The sequence below is a fragment of the Coenobita brevimanus genome, chromosome 14, assembly GCF_032717465.1.
Source record: "Coenobita brevimanus isolate Jiangsu-jjx chromosome 14, ASM3271746v2, whole genome shotgun sequence".
Taxonomy (NCBI): domain Eukaryota; kingdom Metazoa; phylum Arthropoda; class Malacostraca; order Decapoda; family Coenobitidae; genus Coenobita; species Coenobita brevimanus.
The window spans coordinates 13,337,013-13,352,325 of record NC_136967.1 but is presented as its reverse complement, the minus strand read 5'-3'; positions in this window follow the sequence as shown (position 1 = coordinate 13,352,325).

Here is a 15,313-nt window from a genome sequence, read left to right as displayed (position 1 = left end):
CATCATACTACGATCACTTCCTATATTAACTGTGTTGATAACCATGACATTTATGATCATGTTATTTTTATATGCTATAATGATCTGCTTTCGTTCTTTGTTTCTCCATTTGGACTTCTCCAGGTCCATTTTCTCCCAGTTCTTTTGTGACAGAATGTGTTCATTATTCTCATTTTATACATTTCATCAAAATTTACCACCATTTCTCCTTTTTCATTCCTTTCTCCCAATCCATATTTTCCCACATGCTTCACCATTTTTTAATTTCCCAATGTTTGCATTTAAGTCAACCATGAGTATAGTATATATGTTTTTTTCTTCTTCCATAATCTGCGAGATGTCGTCATAAAATGTTTCTATTTATTCATCTGAGCTTTGAGATGTTGGTGCATATACTTGTGTTACTTTCAGGGTGTATTTTTTGGACAGTCTAATTACAATCCATGCTACTCTGTCAGATACACTGCTGAATTTAACAACGATGTCTGCAAGATGCCTGTTAATTAGGTATCCTACATCACTAACTCTTTCAGTTTGCCTTCCTCTGTAGTAAAATAGGTGGTTCCTGTCTTGGAGCTGAAATACTTTTTCATCTTTTCTGTAGATCTCACTCACACCTACAAAATCCCAACTAATTTTTTCTAATTCAGTCATTTTAAATATCAAGTTTGTAATTTTCTGCGAGGCTTCTTGCATCGTCCGTATAGATCTTCATGGATTTCAGTTTGTTTAATGCTCTGATCTCCAAGTAGCTGGGACAGTGCCTACCCACTTTCGGTGACACACTGCCAGTAAGCACAGGAGGCAGTGCGGTTGGACCTTTAGTAGACGATGACCCAACAGGACCGTCTTCCAATCATTTGTAGTTAAATTCATGTCTGGCTGGGAGGATTGTGACATATAAGCTCACCTCAATGCCCCACAGTTTCTGGTGAAATGTAATTATTCTGCCACCTTATTCAGTATAGCCCTATATATCTATAGAGGGTCCCATGGTCCGTGCCGTTTAAGACAGTACCTCGTGTATCTACAAGGCCTTCCTCTATCCACCACCCGGGAAGGTGCCAGCCGCCAGGTAGCAGTGGAATCCTGCCCCTGGATATATATATATATATATATATATATATATATGGAGCCTCTGTGGTACAGTGGTAGAATGTGCGTTTCGCACGCTGGAGAGCGAGGGTTCGCCTCCCGCCAGAGTTGTAAAAACTTTGGGAATGCGTTCACCAAGTCTCTTGCTACTTTGGCGGACATAGGGGGTGCTGTGGTTGAACCAGTGTCGCATACTAGTATGCTTGCACCCAGTCGGCTTAACTCGTCACGTCCCGAGCACTTTCGCACCTCCGACACCCCCCAGTCCCGACCATTTTTGGAAAAAAAATTTTTTGGCTAAAACTTCCGCTTTAGTTGAGAAACAAAGGAAAATCACAAAAAAAAAGTGCTTACCGTGGTCAGCAACTGGTCAGAACAGGTGAGGTTCCCCGCACCAGGTATCGTATTCTATCATTGACGTGTGAGGTGCTCACATTTTCTATGGTAGGTAATTTTGAGAGAAACAACAAACAACACCTCTACATTTATTGAATTTGAACTAATAAACAATAAGAATAACAATATAATGAATTTCAATGACATATATATGAAAAATAAGCATTGTACCTTCGTGCGAGCATAGCGAGTTTGGTCCGATTGGTAAAACACTATGTGCAAAGTTTCTTGTTTCAGTCAACATATCATTTTTTCTACTTGTATACTACTTTTTCAATGCCATTTTACCATTTTTTACTGTATGTAAATGTTTTCAGCGGTTTTCATTCATTACGATGACATGTAGCATAAGTATAGCGCACATATGCATACTCAGTGCACTCGCTACAACTCGTATTTCAACGTACAACATTGTTTTATCACTTTCATAATATTTTTTTCTTTACATCGAACCTTTCCTCCTCCACTGTAAACGTTTTCAATTATTTACATTCATTACGAGGGCATTTAGCTAAATGCTAGCGCATATTCTCGTAGCAAGCACACTCTCTAACACTCGTGTTTCCACTTTTACTTTATTTCTTCAATCCCAATATACTTTACCACTTACATTACACCCATTTACACCCTGTTCTGCACTATACATATTTACTGGCATTATTTATTCTAGTGAGCATCAGAATATCGCATGAAAATACCCTCGCAATGAATGTTTTGACCAACATAATACTCATACACTTACATACTAATATTCCACTTATATTACACCCGTGTTCACTTGTAGACTCCTATTTACATATCTATGGGCCTTATTTATTCCACTGAGCGTCTGAATATCGCATCAAAATACCCTCGCAAGGTATGTTTCCACTTAGATAATATTCATACACTTACATAATAATTTTCCACTTATATTACACCCGTTTCCACTTCCATACTACTATTTACAGATCTACGGGGCTTATAATTACACTGACCGTCTGTTTGTCGTATTTATTTCAGAGTATCAGCGTCCTATCGCATTCACACCTTATCAGAAGTGCAAGAACGTGTGAAACTCACCGAAACATGGGTGAATACACAGACCCACGTCACACTGAACGCACTCATAGCGGGTGTCCTTTCTCTGAGTGGTGGGTCTCACCCGGGAATTGCTACACACGTGACACCTGCATTGGGGCCTAGGTCTATTTGCCTTGGGAGGTATAGGAGTGGGGAAATGGCGGGCGGATAATCTCAGGGGAGGGTGGGCACCTGGGGCTGTGCAGGTGCGGTGTTGGGGCCTTTCAACCGCATACCTTGCAACAATCTCTCGTGTCAGCTCCCTCACAAACCCATCAAAGGTTTCCTGAACTCCTGTTGTCATGGCGTGAAGGTGGTGGCAATTCAGGACAGTAACGTCAAGCAGGTGAAAGAATAGTTTTTTGTACCACTTCATCGTGGTCCTGGCACACTCGACAGTGGATATCATGGAGTCTGACTGGTCCACCAGGCACATGTTGATATTATAATCAAGCACACACTCAGGTTTCCATATGTGGCGCCTGTTCTCGCTCCAATAATCTACCGACTCTGTACGGTGCATCAAGGGTTGGTGAACCGTGGACAAGAGGCGGACTTCTCTATTGTGGTTCCACACTGTTGCAAGGATATTGTTGGCCTGGAAGAAGACCACCTCATTTCTGTCAAGTTTCCGCCCCACCTTGGCCATGTGACGCCGGTTCACCTTGATGATCCCACAGATCCCCGTGTCATGCCTGTGTAGATAACGAGTGAGAAGAGGGCTAGTGTACCAATTGCCAAGGTAAAGGACGTGACCACAATGAAGATAGTCTTCTATCATTGTCTTTACCACTGCTCCAGACAGACCAATACTCCAATCTTCTATTATGTCTGTCTGTGCACCGGTGAACAAGACTATTTCTTGCACATAACCAGTCCTACAGTCACACATAACAAAGATCTTGAACCCAAAACGGTGCCTTTTGCTGGGTATGTACTGCCGAAATGAAATATTGCCTCTCCACAACACGAGACTCTCGTCTATGACGAGGTCTCTATGGGGATAAAATGAGGAATGGAATGTCTGCCTCAGGTGATCAAAAACCAACCTAATTCGCCTCATCTTATCTGTGTCATTAGCATTTGCAGGATCATCAGCATCATAGAAATGGAGGCGGCTTAGAATTTGCTGAAACCGATTACGGTTCATTACTTGGCCAAATATTGGTGTAAGCATAATATGGTCCCTTGTCCAGTATGCAGGAAGTCGGTTCTTTCGTACACTACCCATCAACAGTACCAGGGCCAAAAACAAAAACATTTCTGCAAGGGAGACTGGGTAATCATATAGGATAGAATGCCTGTTCCTTGTGCCCTGTCTTTCACTCTCACGGTGCTGGCTGGTAGCAAACCAGTTTGTTTGATCCACTATTTCCTCCACAAAACCCTCAATGAAGAAAAGGTGGAAAAAATCAAGCCTGGTTGAATTAGAGTGAATACCGGGAGCAATGCAGCCAGCACGCCCCTGCTCAGTAAATGGGTGAATGAGGGGAGTAAAATCACTCCCATCCTCCCAATTCCATGCCACAAATTCCTCGTCCCGATCGTCCCCATCGTCGCCTTCATCGGGCTGGGGAGGAGATGATGGTGGGGGAGGTTGGGGAGGAGGAGTGCGGAGGGCTTCCCCTCTCGCACTCCTCTTCCCTCGGCCTTTACCCTTCCCCTTTCCCTTACCCTTACGGCCTTGGGGAACATCAGGGGGCTGTGGGGAGGAAGCCCGGGAATACTGGGGAGCATAAGACGTGCTGAGGAGTGGCTCCTCCTCACCTCCCTGCTTCATCACCACACCATGTGATTCACCACCCAACCTCACTGCCCCACATGATACACCCCGTCGCCTCACACCACCACGTGAGAGCGATGACTCACTCCCGCCACTCTCACTTTCCACACTCCTCCCAACACTTTCCCTTTCACTCCCCACTCCCTCAATGCCACTTCCACCATCCCCAAACAAAACACTACGCCCATACCTGTTAGAAAGATGTGGTGTGCGCTCTGGGCCACAATGAGTAATTACCTCACGGCCATACCACGTCGCAGTATGTCCCATGGCTCTGTCCTCATTCTCGTCCTCGTCCTTGTCCTCGTCCTTGAACTCGGGCTCCACGTCACGTAGGGGCTGGCTAGAGGATCTTGCACGTTGTTTTTGTGCAGCCTGACCCTCTCCTGCAGCACGATAAGTCACGTAGTGCCGCTTCCTGGGGGATGAGACTTCCTCATCACTGCTACTGCTTTCCACATCCTCTGGTTGGACATAATCTTTGTCCATCTCCTCGTCATTGAGTGGCGAATCACTATCGCCAGTAAAGGCACCCAGGGTGGCTTGAATTTCCTCCTCCGAGAGACCTCTATGTGCCATGTCTGAGCAGGACTGTTCCTAACAGGTGAGTGACTGAGCCGCAGGTGAGCGCAGGTCGCGCGGGGTCATTGAGTGTCCCCGCCTGGTGGCAGTTAGGGGAAGGTTATGCGACGCTACGTATCAAAAATCTCGCGCGAATTTTGAAAATTGTGGAAATTATGCAACTTGCAATTGCAAAACGTACCAGTATGTCACGGGACTGGGAAATGCAAAATGTTGCAATGTATCCATACGTTGACGGGACGTCTCGGGTTAAGGCAGGCCGATTACACTTGGTTCACAGACTACACACACATCCAAAACCACTACAACACTACAATCACACTCACAAGCACTTCTCACCCTACATACAGTCTCTGCCAGACAGCCTAAGCCACTGGGTAGAGATACATTGGCTGTATCATCCCTGCTTCAGTATGGATAGGCCGGTCCTGCAGTGGACCTCAACGGCTGATGATGATGATGATGAATATATATATATATGTATATATATATATATATATATATATATATATATATATATATATATATATATATATACTGTATATACTGTACTGGTGGCTGATTCAGAGGAGAGATTGAGATAGCTGGTAGAGGACTTTGGAAGGGTGTGTGAAAGGAGGAAATTGAAAGTAAATGAGAATAAGAGTAAAGTAATGAAGTGTACGAGGTTGGTAGATGGTAGGGGGATGAATATAGTTTTGAATGGTGAGTTGCTTGAGGAGGTAGAGTGTTTTAAATATTTAGGGTCACATGTTGCTGTGGATGGAAGAATAGATGCAGAAGTGAAGTTCAGAATGAATGAAGTAGGAAAGGTGCTTGGAGGAATGAAAAAGGCGTTTAGATGTCGTTCGCTTAGAATGGATGTAAAGAGAAGGCTGTATGAGGGTGTTGTGGTACCGACTGCATTGTATGGGGCTTAAACATGGAATATGGGTGTAGTAGAGAGGAAAAGTTTGATTGTAATTGAGATGAGGTGTCTGAGGAGTATGTGTGGAGTGATGAGTATGGATCGAGTGAGAAATGATGAAGTGTGAAGGAGAACTGGAGTTGTTCGGGAGATGGCTGGTAGAGTTGAGCAGAGGGTGTTGCGATGGTTTGGGCATATTTAGAGAATGGATAATGAGCGATTGGTGAAAAAGATAACTAGATCTGATGTGACAGGTGTAAGGCTGAGAGGGAGACCACGAATAGGATGGATGGACAGTGTGAAGAGAGCGCTGGATGCGAGAGGGATGTCTGTTGAGCAAGGAAGAGTGGTTGTGCGTGACAGAAATAAATGGAGAGAAATTGTGAATGAATAAATGATGACGCAGCCCTGAGGGGATATTCTCCCGCCTTTAGTCTGATCAGCTAGTCAGGTCATGTGCGGGTAAGGGGATGGGTCTATTATGATGTGGCAGGAGTAAACCAGCTCTGCTGTCGGGCCCTGCTGCAGATGTCACTGATTGCACTGCGCAGTTGACCCTTGTGCGGTGTAATGCGGTGAGGATCTGTCACTTTTCCTCTTTGGGGCTAAGATGCGGATGAATGTGTTTCAATGGATGAGTAAATGGGGAGTGTGTCGTCCTGTCGCGGCTACCTCCCTTTCCTTGGGGGAAGCAGCCTAGGTATATAGATAGATAGATGACTGGTTAACCCGTCACATCCCAAGGTTTTCTGCACCTCCGACATCACCCAATCCCGAGGTATTTTCAAAAAATTTTTTTTTGGCTAAAACATCCGCTTTTGGTGAGAAACATCGAAAATTCATAGAGAAATTGCTCACCTGAGGTTTAAAATACTCGATCCAGGTAGGAGTTCCTCCTTATCTGACTGGGTTTTCTAACATGCTGGCACCAAAGAAAACGAGTTCTATGGGAGGGTAACTATTTCACACAACTCATAAACGGTATTTATTTATTTACTTGGTACGAATTTATATGTAGTATGAGAGTATATTGGTTTTCAAGCAGTAATATAGGCATTATAAGCATTGTTTCACTCACTAACTAATCACCATACCTGACCTTTTTTTGCCACATTACCTGATCATTATTTCTGACTGTTTCTTCTTCTAATGCTATGTAAACCTTGTCCTCCACATTGTCATCGATTGGGGAATCACTCTGGCCCTGAATATCTTTACTGGCCAGGTCACTGGTAACAGGTGAATTGCCGAGACAATGGCATGAGGGGGGGAGTGGGGAGGTTATGCGGTGTAAGGCATTGTCCCTGCTTGGCATCTTGTAGAGGAATAGAGGAAGGTGTCCCGTGTATACGTACGAAAAATCACGCGCGAAAATTGAAAATTGTGCAAATTAGGGACCTTGCAATTGCACGACGTACCAGTACGTCGCCGGGACTGGCAAATGCAAAATGTTGCAACGTACCCATACGTCAACGGGACGGGGCGGGTTAATATCCTTTTGTACGTTATTTATGCAGAATATGCAAATACTGGAAGGTAATATGCAACAAAGAAGAGGACACTAAGATGTAATAAACAAAATAAATCGCTTAGGAAAAGGTGTTAGGGAGCCTCCTTAACAGGTGAGAATACCGGCCTCAGAGTGTTGAGGTGGAATGCATGGTGGTTAGATTAGTAGAAGGAGTCTCATGATGAATGCGCACAAAATTCTGAATAAAATTTAATGCATTTGATTTTATCTTGTATAATGCAAAGATTGTACTACAGTTATATATATATATATATATATATATATATATATATATATATATATATATATATATATATATATATATATATATATATATATATATATATATATATTACATAACAGAAGAGAGGAAGGAAAAACAAATGGATAAAAATAATAATCCATACACCAGATTACAGGCGTGTTCAGTTCATAAAATATCTGTAACAATTGGACTTGAACAGCTGTAGGTTGAAGTTTGGGGAGAAACAACTCCGGGGAAGCGAGTTCCAGAGAGGTGCAGTTCGGAGAATAAAAGAATTCTGATAGGCAGAAGTTCTGCAATATGGCTGTGTGACATTCCAGTTATGAGCACTATCAGATGCCCATGTAGCACGAGGGAAGGCATGGAGAGGTGGCACAATGAACGCAACTTCGTCTGAGCATTGGCCATAAATATATCTGTAAAATAATGCAACGGAGGCAACATTTTTTCTTACTTGTAGGGGAGGTAGTTTATTTATACCTTCAGGGTTATTAATAATTCCAACAGCTTTGTTCTGAATTTTGGCTTGTTGTTTTAATGCAACCTCTCCACATCCATTCCACAAGGATGAGCAATATAAGTGGAGAGGGCACATGACTCATAAATTATAGCTAACTGTTCTTCAGTAAGAAATTACGGACTCTGCACAATAATCCAAGTTTCTTTGAGTCGGTTTTAGCAAGTGATCTGATGAGAGGTCCAACTGAGGGCATTGTTAAGTGGGACACCAAGAATTTCAATACTTTTGGAGATGGGAATATTAGTAGTACTGAAGGTAATATACATATTTGGCAATATCTGTCTATTAGTAATTGTATATATTTGGTTTTATTAGCATTAAATGAGACAAGGTTGTTTTGTCCCCATTCATTGATCGTAGATAAGTCTTTATGGAGATGGCTGTACTGAGAGTTAGAGATATTGGAATTAGAAAACGGGTGTTTGAGTGTGAATGAACTGTGAAGTGTTAAGTCATCTGCATGTGAATGGATGGGATTGTGGGTGACAGATAAGATGATCGCCAGATGCAGACACACAAGTTGAGTTCACCTGGAAAATTGCGATGACTAAATTTCATCCTCCGTATTTTATGTGGAAATCCGTATTTTATGTAGAAAATTCATCAGTAAGAAGTAGGTCATGTATCACTTCAAAAATGATCCCTTGCTTGCGGGGAAAAAAAATCTTCCAAACTAATGAGGCTCAGAAGACAACTGGACTTCGATTTATAGGCCATTTTCTGTGTGGCACTGGAGACTTCGTATCACCTCTCCCTTGTTGATTTATTTCCGTTGTACACTTTAATTTTCTCTTTACTGTTATTTATTTACTACGCTGGGTGGTAACCATATAACCAAATTTTGGCGCCTGGTGGTTTAGTGGGTAATTATTGCACTCCAATCGGATTGAGCCGGTGAAAGTTTATATCCAAGGGATGGTTGGGGTTGATTGCTCATGTAACGCCACTCAGGGATGAGTGAGGCTGGTCACTCTCATCTTAAATGTCGGGACCAACTGCCTAGCCCCGGGCTTCTACGCTCCTCATGGGGCAATGTAGGATTGGATGATGGATGGATGGATATATATTTCTAGTATCGATATAGTTTCTCTCACTAACATACAAAAAAACAAGAGGTGTAATACTGTAAATACAAATTGCAGAGGAGTAGTTATTACGAAATCTCTTAAATGCACTTAAATCACGGCCCCATAAAGGGGAAAGATTATTATGTTTCTGCCAAAGAACCCGACTATCAGCTGCTACGATATGAGCATCATAAACAAGGCACAGAGAGGCTGAGGCGGCAGGAGGATCAGCTGCAGAACCAGAGGATTCCGAGCGAGGGAGGATGAAAACAAGGGATCTGCTGGACTGTGGGAGAAACACACGCAGCCTCCCTCAACCTGGGATAGGACCTAGCCCCGTATTCTGTGTGGGTCTGGAGGTTTCGAAATGTTTTTCTTTGTTAGTTATTGTACAATTATAACCTTTCAGTATCCAGATGTATGTTATTGTAGCATCCTATATCAATAATAAAGCGATATAATTAACATACAAGAGAATGGTAAGGTGTATTATCCGAAATAATCGCTAAGGAAGAAGTACGACGATGCTCGCTGTACTTCCTTGTATACTGTACAGTACGTCCCCAGTGCCGCGAAATAGTTTAAATTTTTCTTTGTCAAGGACACCAAAGTAATCACGCTTTGCGCTTGTATACATGGCGTTCACAAGGCAGGTAAATATAACATACAGAAATTCTTACTCAACCGAATTAATGTTAACAGTATATTCCATTAGCCAAAACATAATGGATATTATCTATCTGTCTATATACCTAGGCTGCTTCTTCCAAAGGGAGGGGGATATCATACTGCATGTTAATATAAACTGCATTTCACGTGTGTGTGTGTGTGTGTGTGTGTGTGTGTGTGTGTGTGTGTGTGTGTGTGTGTGTGTGTGTGTGTGTGTGTGTGTGTGTGTGTGTGTGTGTGTGTGTGTGTGTGCACGCTCGCGCATTCTTCTGTGTCTGTGTGCGTACGTGCGTGCATGTCAGCTCGGGCTTCTGCTGGTTAGGCCTAGGTACAGGACTGACTGAAAAAGTAATGCTCTAACTTTATATTTTCTCAGAAAGCCACTGGGCAACGATGAATAGCACACCAGGTAGAAGAAGTGACGGTAGATGAGATGTATTATTTAATGTTTTATTTGTCTAAGTTATTTACTCTTTGCACATTGTTTTATCTGCAATGGCTGTTCCGGCTGTTTTTAATCGCAAATTTATGGAGTCCTGCTGGGTACCTGGTTATGTTGGTAGGCCAGGCAATGAAAACCTTGACGCCTGAGCAGCTCGTGCTGCCCTTGGTTCACCCAGCATGGCATTCCGTTCTCTTTCGGTATCAGATTACATTCCTATCTTCTCGAAGATTCCTGTAAACCAGGAAACCATTTATAACGCAGGATGGCAACCATATAACCAAACTATGGTACTTGTTGGTTTAGTGGCTCCAATCGGATTAAGCCTGTGCAGGTTTACATCCAAGGAGAGGTTGGGGTTTATTCACGTAATGCCACCCAGGATGAGTGAGGTTGGTCATTTTCATTTTAAATGTCAGAACCAACTTGCCTTGCCCCGGGCTCCCACGGTCCTCGTGGGGCAGCACAGGATTAGATGATGAATGAATGAATGACTATTATTATTATTATTATTATTATCATCATTACTATAACTAGTATTATCATTACTATCAGTTTTATAATCATTATTGCTATCATCATCATTCTAATCATTATCATTATCATCATGTATTATTATTATTATTATTATTATTATTATTATTATTATTAATGCTATCTACAGAGAATTATCGTTGAAGACATCTCGTCAAAGATCCTATCCAATCTCTCCTGCTCAAAAATTCAGTTCCAGTCCGAACAGAATCATGTGGAGTTACCAAAGGAGAAAAAACGTGCCCTCTGGCAAAGAATCAGTGACAATGTAAGTAGAGCGTGTGCCTCTCATCGTTATTCTTGACATGCACTATTGCGTCTCCCTCCACTTTCCTCCGCAGTCTCTGTTCTACGTTCCAACACCCCGCACTACTCTCTCTCATCAAAACTGTTCAGCACTTCTAAGGTACATTTCTATAACACCTCTACATCAGTTCTAACCATCCAGCACCTTTTAGTTATCTTTTGTAACAGTTATGTATAAGCCTAAACTCTCAAGTATTTCTAAGGTGTTTTTTTGTAACATCTCAGCGTCAGTTCAAACTAGTGGACGCCTTTTTTTTTTCTTTTGCAGCACCTCTGTGTAAGTCCAAGCCATCCAGTATTTCTAAGGTATTTTTCAGTAACAGTACAGGCTCAGTCTAAAGCATCCAATTTAATTCGTAACTTCAGCATCAGTCAATACGTCCACGTAATTTCAGTGTATGATTATTGTCCACCGTATCCAAGATATATATATATATATATATATATATATATATATATATATATATATATATATATATATAGGGACCGTATATCGCCCGTCTTACCGACCGTACCTACCACATCGAAAACTTCTTCTGAGGTAATTTTATGTAACTAATCTACTCTCTGTCTTATTATCTGCTAGCCACTTGTCCGAAGCATTCATCACTGCCAAGGAATTTTTATAGACTACCTGCACCATAATCAGTAGTAACATGGCATTATTGCGTAACAGTTTTGTCTTAACACCGCATCCAGAGCTTCCATGATGTTCTTGTGTAGCAGGTGATGCATCATGAGATTCACATAAACCTTATTCCCACGCACTCCCCAGGTATTCTGTTTTTTTTGTTTTTTGTTTTTGTTTTTTTCAAAATGCTTCTTTCTCATGGTGCTATGTTTAGCATGTATTCCACGTACTCTGTACACCAGAGTTGACATGCACCATTCTGAAGTCTGTCTATTTTACAATTGCCAGCTGTGCACAGTTCACTGTCTGTACCGATCCTCATTTGTAGGTTTAGCTTAAGTAAGTTCACGTTCTTGCCAGTGATACTTTTCTTTTTCTTTTTTTTTTTTCTCCCCTAACTAGGTTTGTTTACAACTCCATTTTCAGATCGTTGCGTAGATACAAACCCTGACTGGTTTCTAATCTTCTGAGGAAGTGAAGTTTACGTATCACACTCCAGCGGAAGAATTTGCCATCTGTTGTTTATCTGTAATACACTAGCCTGGATCTGAAGGAAACTGAATAAGTGATGAAATATGTCTCAGACGACGTTAAAATCAGGTGACACCAGGAGATCGATCCACAGGGCTGAGCAATTGCCCAAGGTTTAACATGCCTGATGAGCTAATCGTGTAAAGCTGGCCTCAGTTTGAGGCTCCGAGTGGCCACGTGAGGATTTGCGATCATGTAGTGCCGTCACGGGCATAGATGAGTGAGCAAATGCCCATCACGCAGCGAGTGAAGGTCACAACTAAGTTATAGGCAAAAAATTATTTTGTTTTATTATTTTTAATTTGGACCCACAGCATATTTTTAGTTATTTAACTTTCTCTGTGTTCCGTTTTTAATCTCGGCAAGCCGTTAAACAACCTTACAGTTTACTGAATTTATAAGAGGCAGGTTGTGTTCCGGTAGCGAGGGAGATACTTACGTTCACCTAACAGCTTTTTCAGCCAACGAATTGCCTCTTTCAGCTGAGACATTGCCTATTGGAAAACTTTAGGGAACAACGACATTCATAACAACTGTATATTGAGAGGTTCCTTGCAGACCCCTCCACTCGGTTTCTCTTACTGGTCCCTGGCTAGTAGGGTCTCTCTTCACAGTGTTCAGTCCGTCCTACAAAGATGTACTGTATAGCGCATCACTGAACATAAATGGGAAGAAAATAAAGATAGGTAAATGAGACTAAAAAAGTTTACCTCATAAGATAAAACCACAGGTTAAAAACTAAACTTCATCAGGGAACGCATACCCCCGTCAAGGCCAATATATTTTATTATTTATAAACCATTCTCCGTACAACGTCCTTGAAGGAGGTAAAGTGATACCTCGCCCACGCCAATTAAAGTAGTAGGTGGAGACTATTGTTTTCGCTTGCATTGTTATTTTTCTCACCTTACAGTCTCGCAACGATGCCAGGAGAACCTGAGACTGTTCATGCAATCTGAAGGGCCCAGGTTAAGTGTCCTGGCATGGACCATTGCTGATAGAAAATAAAAATCCAGATCTCCCCAGTGGGGTCAAGGTCATTGTAAGGAACAGTAGCAAACACATGCTTTCTTCTACACCTTTGAAAGATTCCTTGTTGATATTAAACAAGGAGATACCTTAGGGTATTCAGATCTTGTTTATGTTAATCATACCTTACCATACAGAGAAAGTCGCTTATTCTAGCTAGACAGTAATAATACGTAATTAATCAGTATTAATTCGGCTTCAGAGTCTCCTGACAGTTCCAGCAGAATCGGAGACTGTGCAAGGAACCTGAAGGTCCAGGTTATGTATCCTGCCATGGACCACTGCTGATAGAAAAATAAATCCAAATCTCCCCAGTGGGGTCAAGGTCACTAAAAAATGTAGGTGGAGACTGGTGACTGTCCGTAGGACAGTTACAGAATTCTAATTATTCCTGCATCCGGATATGGTTCCACCTCAAAATGTAATGAACTCATCCATGAACCAGTGTCCACCAATCCATTAGATTTCAGTGAAATCCGTTAACAACATTTTGAGATATCTTGTCCACAGACAGATAGACACTGGTAAATACATAACCTCCTCCAGTTTCTCTTGGCAGAGGAAATAACATAAAAAGTATGCTTGCAACGCTGCTTCAAGTGACCTTCTGAAAACATGATTTGCCATATTCAGTGATATACAAATACCTTTCGTCACAGATTAATTCGTGTTATTCCAAGTTGACGTACGCCAGCATTACGATCATAGTTCTCCGACAGTCTACGAAACTCATAATTTATAGAATTCAAAGTAGTCCTGCTCTGATCAGTTTGATCAGAGGTCGGAATAATGACTGTATAGGTATAGCTTTGAAATAACCTCAGACGAATACCTTGTACAGAGTAGAATACATATCGCCGTGTTTGAGTTTAGGAAGAGCACAGAAACTTTGTGAATTTCTGAATTTTGTTAATCGTGCGTACAACAAGAATGTGTCCTTGTTTACCAAAATAATAAAACAGGCAAACTAAAACATGTGTTGCTTAAACATCAATAATTTGTTGAAGCATTTGCGTAAATTTGTGGCTCATACACGAAGCCGAAAACCCACTCTTATCGTCGAATGATTATGAAACTCTGATACAGTATTCTGATACGTTTGTTGGCCTCCGAGGGTCGCATTGCTGTGTTTCGGAAGTCATTGCTCACTGTCTTGCTATTTATAGCATCAAGTGTATCGATATTTATGTCTGCAACTGCACAATGGCCACAAGCCTACTCTTGCGTTGTCAGTTTATGTGTGAGGACTATATTCTATTTGCCACATATAGTATCCTACTGAATAATTCCTGTAAGTCGGAAGATAAGTACATTCATTTGAGAAGTTTAGGGCAATCTGATACACTCAAGTGAAAAAAAAAAAAAAAGTTATCTCCATCAGTATTTCTGTATCCTATTCCAGCGAAGAATAGCATGAAATTGGTAGCTTTATACTGCTGTGCTCTATACTCTGTTCATTTCCAACTGGCCTAACATTTTCATTATCTCCGTCTTGAATATCGAGCTGTAATAAGGAAAATCATACTAAATCATGCTGGTGGTCCCGAAAATATACTATGAAATGGTTGTGGAGTCGTGATTTGTCTTATTCAGCCACTGAGTTACGGAAAATAAACTGCTAAATTTCGAGCATACCCACCGAGCAAATCTGAATGAAGTATAGCACCATTTCATATCTATACATAATAATTAGCCAGAATTTTGCTGGATGAAGTATAGCATTACGTGTGTGTGGTTGAGCGAATGAGAAGACAAGTGTTGGATGCAAGGGTGTGGAGAGGGTGGGGGAATGGAGTCTCGGACCATCTCTTAGTGATGGCCAAGGTAGAGCTGCAAAGAAAGTGGTTGAGGAGACGAAGGGGAAGACAGGAGGAAGCAGCTCCTGTGAGAAGAGTGGAGAAATTGCAAGATAATGAGAAAAGGACAGAGTATAAGAGCATAGTGGAAGAAAGATTGGGAAGGTATGAGCTAGAGCAGATGGAAG